We start from the raw sequence: 5570 nt of genomic DNA, 5'->3' as shown, positions 1-5570 counted from the left end.
GACACGAACAAATACACATATCCAAGAGAAGGAACGTAGAAGCGCCAACACCAAAGAGATGAGGAGGAGACCTGGACGAAATGTCTACGTCTTTACTTGCCTTTGGAAAAGCAACACATAACTACTCCAAAGGACAAGTAAAGAGGGGCAGTTGTAGACACCCAATTTCATCCGGGGGCACACAAACAAGGAAATGGATCTCCTTTATGAAGGGAAGGAGCTTCTGAAGCAGGCAAACAACAAGATAGGATATGAGAAGGCCTAAAGGCCAAATAAGGTGGTTTTAGTAGCCTAGAACGAGCTGTTCTAAAATTGGAACGGGTCGTTCCGAACCCCGGAACGGGCCGTTCCAATATCAGAAAGGGTCGTTCCAACGTGACTAAAACACCTAAAGAGTCCTAGGCTGGAATGCGTCGTTCCAATACTAGAACGGGCCATTTCAAACAAGTCAAATTTGGAACGGGCCGTTCTGGAAAGGGAAACTTTGTGTTAATTTCCACTCTGGAACAGGCCGTTCCATTTTCAGAACGGGCCGTTCCAGGGTGAGTAATTTGTACATAAAGATTGGCCTAGAACGGGCCGTTCCGAATCCGGAACAGGCCGTTCTGGCCTCCTTCTGATTCCTATAAATAGAAGCCTCGGGCACAGTTCTTAGGGCGGCCAGAGAAATTTCGAATAAGACTCCTTTGAGCACGAAAATTCTCTATCTTTCTCCCTTCTATTGTATTTCTTCATATTTGTGTCGCATCTCTATCTTCTCTCTTCCTCCTATTGTATTTCTTGAGATCTATGAGGCATACTATAGTGTGAAAGGTCGCCACAAAGCACCTTCTCCATATTTGAAGATTCAATAAAGCTCGTTCAAGAGGTATTTCAGTCAATCTTCTTCTTTTCCTTTTATCTCTCATCTTTATCTCTTTTTTTGTTATAATAAACGTCATAACATAGATATTTTAGGGTTAATTGCTTAATTTATATTTTAAGCATGTAAATAAATATTAATAAAGGAGATTCAATATTTAATTTATTAATTCTTATAGTGTTAATTTCATCATAGGGTACCGATTTAGGGCGTTGTAGGGGTGCTTAATACCTTCTCTACACGTAATCGACCTTTGAATCCAATTCTGGTTATCAAGGCCATTACTAGACCTTAAAAAAACCTTTTCTTTTTCCAATATTTTAAGTAAAATATTGGTGGCGACTCCATGAACCTATTTTTAAAACCATTAGTTAAGGATTAGTCTGGTGTTCGGGCATCCCTTAATTGATGAGACTTTTGAAAGGATGTCTAAACCATAGGTCGCGAGATCAGAAATTTTTGGGTTGCGACAGGGCACAGATCTCAGGGCCACAAAATTTCATCCAGAACTCCTTAGAGCTCGAAATATCTCTCTCTCTCCTTCCTATTGTATTTCTTGAGAGTCGTGAGGCATTTGTATAGTGTGAAAGGTTGCCACAAAGCACCTAGAATTTCCATATCGAAAGATTTAACAAAGCTTGCTACGAGGTATTTCAATTAATCTTCATCTCTCTTTTATTTCTTATTTTTGATAAGTATGATTATAATAAAATCAATCATGTAGATATCTTAGGGTTAATTGTATAATTTAAATTTCAAGCATGTAAATAGTTATTAATAAAAGGGGATTTAATATTTCTATTATTATCATTTATAATGCTAACTTCATCATAGGGTATCAATTAAGGGCGTTGTAGGGGTGCTTAATACCTTCCCTACACGTAACCGACCCCTGAACCCAATTCTGGTTATCAAGGCCATTATTGGACTTTTAAAAATCTTTTCTTTTTCCAATGTTTTGAGTAAAACATTGGTGGCGACTCCATGAACCTATTTTCAAAACCATTAATTACGGATTAGTCTGGTGTCCGGGCATTCCTTAATTGATGAGATTTTCAAAAGGATGTCTAAACCATAGGTCGCAAGATCAGAAATTTTTGGGTTACGACATGCCTCTTTCATTCACTTGTAGACACTTTGATCAATATAGAGAAATTTCTGAAAATTTTCTTTAGCTTTCTCTCCCTTCAAGGTCACTTGGCTGAACAAGTTCTTAGACTACTTCTAGGAATTAGGTCAACTTGTGAGCAATCCTTTGCTCTCTTGGCATACGTGCTTCCGGATGCTTCTTCTCTCATCTTCATTCATCTTCAATCTTCAAATCCGTGATTGGATCATCATCTCAACTCCTCAAGAAAGTGTTCAATAGGTCGTGGAATTCAAAAAGTAAAGAACTTCAATCCACTTCATTTGGAATTGCCATCAGCCACTAGCTAGAAAAACCAAGTGATACCTAAACTAATGGTGTCTCTTCCAGCTACAAGGAGATTTATTGGTGTGTTTCTCAAAAACTTATCATCTACTTTCTCCTTTCGTGATTCATTATTCATAAAAAGATTTAGCAAGCTAAACTGTGATTCATCACCTAGGGTGCTACCTTGGCTTAGCATTTTGAATTTGGACGTGGTGATTTGTTCATACAACATTTGGTCAATAATTTCTTGGGCTTGTTGGAGCTTCTTATCTTTTCCAACTTGAAGCCATTTTAGTTGCTTCCATAAACATCTTGGCATGATATGTCTGTAGAGAAAGGCATCCTCTATTTCTGTGAAGGCTTTCTCACCTGCAACTTCTTGGAATTCAATGGAAAGACATCCAAGATCAAATCCTAAAACCACGGAGCAAATGTTGTCAAAGGTTAACCTTTGGAAAACATCTTGTAGGTCCACTTCCATTCCTACTTTGCATGTATGCTCAAGAAATGGAAGCTGACAAGTCTCAATCTTTTTCAAAATAGTTTTGTGAATGAACAACCAAAAACATGGTTGTTTAAAAGTTGAATGAAGTATAGTTTTATTATACTTCCATAGTTGGGAATCAGACCTGAAAATCCCATCACGCTGAATTTCAAAAATGTCTCTAAAATCACTCCCTTTCCTATAGTTTTCAAACCTTGTGTTGGTGATGTGTTGCACATTCATCGGGTCGCTTATAAGCAAAATGTTCATGTATGCTTGTTAAATTATGATGCAAATTCTAGAAAAGAATAAGAAAATTCTACAAAACATAAGAAAAGATGTATAAGTCTCTAAAAAAAAACTAAAAGAGTGTAGAGACTTAAAGAATCTAGAAAATTCTAGATATTTCAACCATCAACTAGAGATGGAGCACCATGCCTATAAATAGGAAAATTGGGACTTCATTGTAACAACAACAATTACCACCACCACTACTACTCTCTAAATTCAAATAAGCTCCTATTATTCCACCAACTATTCCCTTTACAACTATTAAATACTAACAGTGGTACCAAAGCTACATTCGATCATCTATTTTGTGTAGAAAAATCACCCAACTACTTCTAAAATTCCCTTCTATACTTATAAACATTTTTCTTTGATTTATGGCCTCTAATACCATTAATTTTTCATTTTTCCCTTTACCAATTTTTACTGGTGAAAAATTTGATCTTTGGAAGCTCAAACTAAAGACATATTTTATCTCACAAAAACTGTGGGATATCGTTCAATCTGGTTATACAAAACCAGATAATACTATCACTCTGTCTAAGGAGGAGTAGAAGAAGTTAGAAGATTGTGAACAAAAGGATTCCCAAGCACTGTTTGTTCTTCAACAAGTTGTGGGAGAAACTATCGCTAGAAGGATCATGGACGCCGATACTGTAAAAAAGGCATGGGATATTTTGGAAGAAGAATTTAAAGGCAATGAACAGGTACGCTCTATCAGGCTACACTATCTAAGAAGAGAATTTGAGACCATTAAAATGAAGGAATCTGAGACCATTGAAGAATACTATGGAAGAATAAAAGAAATAGTTAATAAAATGAAATTATATGGAAAAGAAATTAAGGAGAAGAGAGTGGTAGAAAAAATTCTTATCACTCTCACGGAAAAATATGATTCCATTGTAGCTTCCATAGAAACTTCCTCGGATCCATCTTCTCTATCGGTGAATAAATTAATTAGTCTCCTCGGAGCGCACAAAGCAAGATTAAATAGCCGTGTTAATTCAAATTTAGTTGAAAATGCTTTTCAATCAAAGCTTAAATTATAGTATAGAAATAAAGAAGATGGAGGAAAGAAAAATGCTAGAGAATATTCTAAAAACAAAGATTCTAGAAATTTCTCTGGAAACAAAAAAGATAAATACCCTTCATGTGGTATTTGCAATAAGCCGGGACATGCAGAAAAAGATTGTTGGCATCGTGGAAAGCCAATATGTCACTATTACAATAAACTCGGTCACGTGGAGAAGTACTGTCGTAACAAAAATAAACATCAAGAAAATTTTGCCGAAGAGCATAATCAAGAGCAACGTTTGTTCTATGCTAACCAAGAATCTTGTGATAATGGAGATGGAAGCTGGTACTTGGATAGTGGATGCAGCAATCACATGGCCAAGGACCAAAGCATCTTTGTAGACATTGATAACTCCATCAAAGTCAAAGTCCGACTGGGAAACGACACCATGGTGGAGTCTCAAGGCAAAGGCACTGTCATGGTGGAGACAAAGAAAGGTACGAGACTCATCAAGGACGTGTTACTAGTTCCCAATCTTAAAGAAAATCTTTTAAGCATTGGCCAAATGATGGAAAATGGGTATTCTCTTCACTTTGAAAGAGATATATGAAAAATTTATGATAGTAAAAGGTTAGAGATTAGCCAAGTAAAAATGGAGAAGAGAAATAGAAGCTTTCCTTTAAGCTTCAACCGTGGCACTAATATTGCCATGAAGGTAAAAGTTGATGACTCATGGCTCTGGCATCGAAGATTTGGCCATTTCAATAGTCATGCCTTAAGCTTCTACATCAGAAAAGTATGATGAGAGATTTACCCAGCCTAAAAGAAAATAATGAAGCTTGTGAAGGATGCCTTCTCGGAAAGCAACATAGAGTATCATTCTCAAGTAGCAATGCATGAAGAGCCAAGGATTTGTTGGAGCTAATTCATACAGATGTTTGTGGACCGATGAGAGCACCATCACACACCAACAACAGATATTTCATCCTCTTTATTGATGACTTTTCTAGAATGACGTGGGTCTATTTTCTGAAGACAAAGTCAGAAGTCTTTGGAATATTTAAGAAATTCAAGGCTCTTGTCGAAAAGCAAAGTGGAAAATAGATAAAAGTACTTAGAAGTGATCATGGCAAGGAGTATACATCTCGTGAGTTTGAAAATTTTTGTGAAGATGAAGGCATAGAGTGACAACTTACAGTTGCATATACTCAACAACAAAATGGTGTGTCAGAGAGAAAGAATCGCACAGTCATGGAAATGGCAAGATCGATGTTGAAGGAGAAAGGACTGCCAAATACATTCTAGGCTGAAGCAGTCTACACTGCAGTCTACCTACTCAACAGATATCCTACTAAGGTAGTTCGAGATAAGACTCCAATAGAAGATTGGAGCGGGAAGAAGCCATCAACTAAGCACCTAAAGGTCTTTGGATCTATCTGCTACATTCATGTACCAGATGAAAAAAGGCATAAGTTAGAAGAGAAGACCCTATAAGGCATATTCTTGG

General features: G+C 36.9%; 1 pseudogene; it reads right to left on the bottom strand.

Annotated features, from left to right (window-relative positions):
* Positions 1-2268: 2268 nt before the first annotated feature.
* Positions 2269-3623, bottom strand: LOC109792240 (cytochrome P450 86B1-like; annotated as a pseudogene).
* Positions 3624-5570: the final 1947 nt, after the last annotated feature.

This window comes from Cajanus cajan, chromosome 4 (genome assembly GCF_000230855.2).
Source record: "Cajanus cajan strain Asha chromosome 4, NIPB_CcT2T_4, whole genome shotgun sequence".
Taxonomy (NCBI): domain Eukaryota; kingdom Viridiplantae; phylum Streptophyta; class Magnoliopsida; order Fabales; family Fabaceae; genus Cajanus; species Cajanus cajan.
The sequence above is the reverse complement of the archived record's forward strand: the minus strand, read 5'-3'. Positions and strand labels throughout refer to the sequence as shown.